Source organism: Egretta garzetta, unplaced genomic scaffold (genome assembly GCF_000687185.1).
Source record: "Egretta garzetta isolate BGI_Z169 unplaced genomic scaffold, ASM68718v1 scaffold62, whole genome shotgun sequence".
Lineage (NCBI taxonomy): Eukaryota > Metazoa > Chordata > Aves > Pelecaniformes > Ardeidae > Egretta > Egretta garzetta.
In genome coordinates, this window is record NW_009258947.1 from 2,990,589 (window position 1) to 2,998,721 (window position 8,133).

Sequence of the window (8,133 nt, forward strand, 5' to 3'; positions counted from 1 at the left end):
CAAACAGCTATAAGTGAGGAGCAGCATTGGCTGTTTTTCTTAAAATAGATCCAGAGGAGTTAAGCACCGAAATTCATACATGAAATTTTTTTTTGCAGCAGTTCTTAGAGGCTAATTAAAAAAAAAAAATCCTAAACCACCAAATATGGGTGGGCAGGAAAATATACTCACAATTCTCTGTATCAAGGATTTTTCTGATTTTGTTCTACAGTTGATTAGTTCTTTCTTTCCTGTCAGGAAAACAGATGCAGATGCAATGCAAGCAAATGAGCGTGCTTATTCATAAAAGAAAATACGCACTGATAACAGAAGAGTTGCCTGTGTTTTACCAGAGTGCCAGAGGTCAGATCGTTTCTTAAGCGTCCTTCTAGCCCCTCTCCTCCAGGTGTAACCAGCTGGGTAGCCCCCACATTGGGTGAGTATCACCAGAGAGCTGCGGGCCACGAGCTCTCTGCAACAGAAGATCCTACAGCTGAAAACAGGGATGCGAGTGAGGGCTGGGCAAGAAGTAAAGGACTGGGCAGGTAAACGAATGTACTAGTACAGAAGTACAATTTCCCCCAGTTTTGAGGGCTTTTCTTTCCTCAGGGCAGAGTGAGGAGCAGCATTGGCTGTTTTTCTTAAAATAGATCCAGAGGAGTTAAGCACCGAAATTCATACATGAAATTTTTTTTTGCAGCAGTTCTTAGAGGCTAATTAAAAAAAAAAATCCTAAACCACCAAATATGGGTGGGCAGGAAAATATACTCACAATTCTCTGTATCAAGGATTTTTCTGATTTTGTTCTACAGTTGATTAGTTCTTTCTTTCCTGTCAGGAAAACAGATGCAGATGCAATGCAAGCAAATGAGCGTGCTTATTCATAAAAGAAAATACGCACTGATAACAGAAGAGTTGCCTGTGTTTTACCAGAGTGCCAGAGGTCAGATCGTTTCTTAAGCGTCCTTCTAGCCCCTCTCCCCCAGGTGTAACCAGCTGGGTAGCCCCCACATTGGGTGAGTATCACCAGAGAGCTGCGGGCCACGAGCTCTCTGCAACAGAAGATCCTACAGCTGAAAACAGGGATGCGAGTGAGGGCTGGGAAAGAAGTAAAGGACTGGGCAGGTAAACTAATGTACTAGTACAGAAGTACAATTTCCCCCAGTTTTGAGGGCTTTTCTTTCCTCAGGGCAGGAAGCCTCACTGATGCAGTGCATGTAAGCTTGCATTATATTTATTATACCAAAAAATAACATCCAGCATGTACAATGCCAAGGACCTTACTGAAGAATGCCCATTTTGTCTCCTTCAATTCAAAAAGAAGTCTTGCAAACAAGATCAACGTCAAGCCAAAGGATGTGGAAAGCTGAAGGAATTACTGCATCTAAAAAGAATGTCTAAATTTGACTCAAAAACCTTTATTCATTGTAAATCTATGCGTCACTCTTCCCTCTCTACTAGGTAGATTTTGTTGGAACATACTTCCAAGTGTTATGTACTGTCCAGTTATTTCCAATACAGAGACTGCCTGCTGTAGTAGGTGCAAACAGACTCAGAGGTTTTGTTAGAATTTATCTGGATACTTGTTCTTATGGAATGGCAAGGACATTTTACTATCAATATGAAAGCACTATTGGCTTGCATACAGAGTAAAAACAAAAATTCAGGTACTCTATCACTTGGCAGCAGACTGGCTTCCCAGTTTCAGGCAAAGTGACGGCTCTTCCTTCCACTTTATGGAAAATGCCAGGTCACCTCACTGAAAAGGCTGCAGCTCTTGGAATCGTATTTTCTGCTTCCTGAGGTTAGCGAAAGGCTTTGTTAGCAGACAAATCAGCTATTTTCTTGCTCTGCCTCCAGCTCCTCCTCCTCCTGGCAAAGCAAACTCAGAACAAGAACTGGGAGTGACGGGGCTGTGTTAGGGCTCCTCCGATATTTATCTCCTCATTCCTCATCAGTGCAGACAGCCTCAGCACAGGCATCTGTGCGTTCCTGTCTCTTGGGAGAAGAGAAGCTGCTTTCTGCCTACAAAGAGCAATGGAAGCAGCTACTAGAAGAGGACATTCAACCTTAAAGTACTCAGCTGAATGACTTTCAGGGAAGGGAATCTCAGAACAGAGATTATTCCTTCCTTTTTCTTCTTGCTATGTCCACCCTAACGTCAATATCACAACTATAAACAAAAAACCAATTAAAGCGATTTACTACCCATTTCCAACTCCTGCTTCCTACTCATTAGGGAACAAGTTACCTTACAGAATGCATCAAGAAAATAAATAAAAGATTATTAATAAATATTATGCTTTATACACTTTTATCATATGCCATAACTTGAGTCAATCAACACCCATTTCATTTTACCTCACACTGCAAAAGTAGAACTAAACTAAATAAATTGCCTACAACTTCTTTCCCTGCACATTTCTCTTCTTCTTTCTCTACCTAAAGTAAATCTGGATTGACCAGACTAAAAAAAACTTGGAAAAATTGGATTGTTGCAAATCATAGATTTGCCTGAAATTTCCAAATAAGTGTTACTAGTCTTGTGTGTGTTTGTCAGTCATTTTAAATTCCATGGTGTCAGGAGATCACATCTATTTTGCTTTAAATCATGCACCTTCTTCCTAACAGTTCTAATATTGGCAGTATTGTCAGCAATTAATTAGAAAGCACTTTTTAATATCTCTGCAATTATTTCATCACATTAACAAAGTACTAAAAATACCAGAAAGAAGCATGAAACACTTTTAGACAGAAAATGTTTTTACACACTTACATGTTGTTCCTAAGGCCAAAAAGTTCATTTCTGAGTATAAGCGAGGACAATTCTGTATTACTTCAGTCTTCACAGTTTAATGCCATTTTTAAAGTTATAATTCAATTTGATTTTTCCTTTTGAACACGTTTCAATTAACATCTTTGTTTTCATCACCCCTTATCAGTTACAAACGGAGCTATCACTCAGGCTGTATAAACACCATTTGGGCCACGTGGAGAGCAACCTCACACGCTTCCCAATAAAACATCAGAGCTAACATGGACTCTCATGAGGTCTTTCCCAGAGTTCAAAAGGAAAGAAAAATGCTTTCAACCACACCCATATGCAACAAAAGGGAAAAAGTTAAAACATTTGCTATGTCTTGTGAAAGTAGAATGAGAAGCAAATATCATAAATGTCTCTAAAGTGAAACACATACCTGCATTTTAGGAAAATCCGGTGTTTTAAAATATCCACATAATAAATACCTAGCATGACAACTCAATAGATGGGACATTAATTAAAAATTAATTCAGGAAAGTCAAAATTGTAAACATTGCCAAACACAGACATTGTTTTTGCTGCCAGGCAGGAGCAGCAGGCCCAGGGAAGCACGGAGCGGGGCACCGGGGGCTCTCGCTTCACCGGCAAGGAAGGAAAGTGGAAGGGGACTTTTTCTGCAAGGAGGTCTCAGCAGGGGCATTTAGAGCCCCCCTCTGTGTGGGCAGAACCTGGCCCTTCAAGCTGTATCACAAACTCGGCTTATTTTTCCGGTTTTCCCTGAGGGCAGGCCTATTTCTGCAACAAAGCGAGCAGCCGCAGGGCCCAGGTAACAGCAGCTTCCCTCAGGAAACAGTTCCTCCCCTCCTGCCACCTGCCAGGCCACCTTTTCACTGGGGCTAATACCAGTGGCCACCGACATCGCAGGCCACAAAATCGGAGAAAGGATTCAGAGTGAAACAGGTTTTTTTTCCTCTTGTTTATTTTTCAGCTAATCCACCAGACCTAAATGAGAAGACCAAGGGCGGAACAAGCAACTACTGCTGGCACCCAGCAGCCAGAAGACACCCAAGCACCACTCACAGGGTTATTTCTGGATGGGGTTTTTTTAACTGCAAAGGGGTACAGTCTTTATTTTGTAAATTAAAACAGAAAGTTTAAACAAAATAAGTAGGTACGTACTAGCTTTAATATACTAAATAGACCAGCTACTTAAATACATTAGACTTACAATTTTCTTTCAATATACAGTATAAATCATTACCTCAGAAAAAGAAGTTTGAGAACTACCTGCAGCCAAAAATTTAAAAAAACCCTTGAGTTTCAATATGCAGGTATGCCTACTAATTACATTTCAGCTTTGAGGAATAGATTCTTAGAATGTTTCTACTACCCAAAAATATGTATTTACATATCTGGGAAACTTATAAACTACTAGTACTCCACTTGACTAAGAACACTGCCATATGCATTGGCTAAACAGCCAGTGAAAAAAATCTTTCCCACAAATATTATTCACCAAATTTTAAGTTCACCTTAAAAAGAATCCTCTAGACCCACAGCTAAACTATCATTGCTGTAAGACTGGTCGGAAGTACAAATATACCATCTGATCCAGAGGCATACAAATGCCAATTTATGGCTGCGATTTCCACAAATACTTAAGACACCTTAAGTAGAATTTAAGAGGCTGAAGAGTGCAAGCCACAAACCCAGCACTTAACCTCTTAAGTGCATAACCTTCTACTGGTAAAGTTTCTTCAGGCATCAGATGTTGTGCTACTACAGTAGTGTTGCAGCTGAAATCTCTCCTGAGAGATTATACACTTGTCTGGTCTCTGGAGAGACAAATCCTTCCCATGTCCAAACCACAGGGCTAAAGACAAGGCTGAGCTGAATGGACATTTTATTTCCCACCCACTGAAGCTTTGTCACTATGCAGTTAAAAACAACAGATTTATGGAACAAGTGAGACACCAACCAAGAGGAAAAAAAAGCAAATTTTAAATCCACAAAGGCATTCAACAAGTTTTTCAAATCCTGATGCTATCGGAAGCTTCTTACATGTGGGTCCAAATCCTAAAAAGAATTTATTTTATGGGCATCTACAACCATGTCCAATTATCTCCAAAGTTCAAAGTTAAAAAAAAAAAAAAAAATTAATTCCACACCAATCATCAGCAAATCATTGCAAAAGCAATTTTTTGTTTATATGGTCCAGAAGATTGGCTCCTGAAAAATGAAATATCCCTTCAGAGAAATATCGGTATTTTCAAAGCAAAGTCAACCTGCAAAACCCACTAAGTAAATAAAAGATATTTTAGTATTTAAGAATCCTATAAATGCAAATTCCAGTTCAGATAACAGACTAAGATGCACTTATACAGTAATGATGAGATATATATTTTTTCTGATTTTTAGGAAAAGAGTTTGGGAAGGTAGTTATGGCAAAAAAAACCACACCAGGATACAAGTTCTGTCATAAACAATGTCTGACAAGCAAGACAGATACTTGCTCTGTGCTAATGCTATTAAAAAACAATTCCTCATGGATATCCACAGAAAAAAAAGTAAATGAAAGGTAATGGAAAACTGTTACCTGAAGAATCTGGGTTGCACAAATATTACTGGTTTAATATATATTGTGGGAATTAAAAATTTTACCAATATTGAAAAGACAAAACTAGTTTGAAATCAACTTGATATTGTTGAATGGTGAGTTGAATGGCCACACCACAGCTAGTTCTTATTTCTTTCTTTGAGGAATAACGGATTATAAATACATGCCATGGAGTTACAAAACTGATCTACAGAATACACCTGAGTACTTGAGTGTGTGGGCTGTACACAAGATATTTACCTACCTCTTATATCTGTTCTCTAAGTGTTGTTCACATTGCAAGTTCATTGAAAATGGAAAACATCCCCTGTACTATCAGAAGTGTTTGGCATACCCCCAAGTTTCTTCAAGAGAGTTATATCTTACATCTATTGATGGATAGATATCTTTTATACAGATATGACCGGTATAAAGATTGACACTGAATGCTGGTTAATATTTTTTCATTATAAATCTTACTTTCTGCCACTTAAATTACTTTGCCAAACTCTTCAGTTGGAAATATCCAATTAATATTGTGTCTCAGACTATTTTTACATTTTAGACAATATTTCTTTTTTTTCCACTACTTTTATGTAATTCTTCATATGCAAGATGTATCCAAAATGTGTAAGGAAAATAATAGATGTCAAAAAGAAAACATCTACTCCAGAAAGAACATGAAGTTGACACAGTATAAAACATTTCAGAAAAGAGTCATGTCATAGTGGGCAGATTAGAAAATCTTCTAAGTTTTCAAAACTGTCATGTACTGAATCAAGAAAGATGTTTCAGCATGTATCAAAATTTTAGAAATTTCAAATGATCAGGAAAAAGAATAGCCTGAGTTTTAAAAATTACTTTAAATAAAGTATAGGAGATGTTTCTATACCAAGAAGGGTCTTTACAGACCTTTAATAGTTGCCTGGTACCAATTATTTACACTCCTGACAGCTATGTCTTCAATCCACACATAAAACATGCTTTATCTATACATAAAAGTTTAACTAGCGAACATTTTAATTGATTTACTTCAGCTGATTTTACCCCCTACATAGGTGCTATTACACTTACTTAAGCTTTGCGCAGGCCAATAAAATTAAATCAGAAAGTTAATGACTTGAATCTGGCCAGAGCAAACCACCTACTCACATAATCAAATTGCTCTCACTCCCTCTTGCAGCCCTGCAGCTCTGCCTGCCCGGTGAAAGCCTGTCATTTCTCTGGCACTTTAAAGCAAACGCCTGGGCCTTTTTTATTGGAGACTGAGAATGTTGCCTAAGTCAAAGATCTGAATTTTATGATTCAGTTTATGTCTTTAAAAAATAACTTAAAATACTCCTACATCTCAAATTTCTCAGAGAGTTTATCAAAACGCCATCAAATCAAAACCTCTTTCTTGAACCCAAATTAGTTATTAACCCAAAGAGTGACAAATATCCCTTAAAGGTCATCCTGCTTTGATAGGCAGCTTCCCAGCAGCAAATCAATTGCTGTGTATTTTTATATACATATGCCACACCATCACAGTGCTGCTCCAGCATTTTACATTATCTTAGCAGACAATGTAATGTGGCACTACTTTGCATTTATTCTGAGTTTTGAATGGCTCACTAGAGTTATCTGTGCACCAGACCACACACTGCCCCACATATTTTCCAAAATATTTTCGAAAACTTGAAAAAAAAGTTTCCTCATCCACCATTAAAACTTTGTAAGACTGACTCAGGTGCACTTTGAAGATTTAAATATTGATGACAGATTTCATCTGATTATCATTAAATTTATCTGATCATCACGATAATCAGTCATTAAATAGAAGCCACCATGAGATATCAAAGAGTGAGATTTTATATCCAAGTGGCCAACCAGAACCATGTAAAAACAAAATATTTACCTTCTGTAGAGCATGGTGGACCTTGGACAGAGGCTATACGCCTCTGAATTTAACTGTTTTCAGAAGTCTGTACTGCATTTCATGTTGCCCCAACTCACACTGCCCGGAGAGCAAGTCAAAGCAAGCATGGACTTGCTTATTCTGTATTTCTTTCCACTGCAAAGGAAATGGGCAGCCATGTGGCTAAGAAAAGGCTATAAAATCCATCAGTCCAGTTAACACAACGCAAATAACTTGACACTTGGCAGCCACCATCCTGCTTACCAAAAACAGTCATTAGTTAAGGTAATGTTGTGCACAAAGTAATACTCTTTTCCTTTTTTAGACCAGCCAGGCAATAAGGAGACTGTTGTAATAAGTGATTTAAGAGGAAAGAATGCTGAAAGAAAATGTTTCCGAAAGATCCGGGGAGTGGCCATTGGAAGGGGAATAAAAGATCTGAAAGTCCGAACAACAACAGATCACAACAAAAAAGGGGGCAATGTCCCAGTCATTAAAACTGCTTTGGGAGTTAAATACGCATGCTCATCGTTTTGCTTAGTAAAACTTAGAAACCAAGACAGAAAAAACCCAAAACTACATGGCACCAAACTTCACAGTTTTTATTCTACAAACTTTCATAAGGTTCAAGAAGCCATGCTAGGCACTGCACAAACTCTTCAATGCCCTAATCTTTGCTAATCCTTGTAAATACAGATTAAACAAAAAGATGTGAAGCTGAGAGCTCACACCAGTCTCTCCCTAACATGTCTTTCTCAAGAAGTTTGAGAATCTTTGTCATTTGCAATAAATTAAGCATTCTTTCAATTTTCTTTTTAAAAGAATCCCTTGACTCTCATTAGCAACAGTCATAATTCCATACCAAAAAGAAATCAAATTTGGCAGCCTGATAAGCAAACG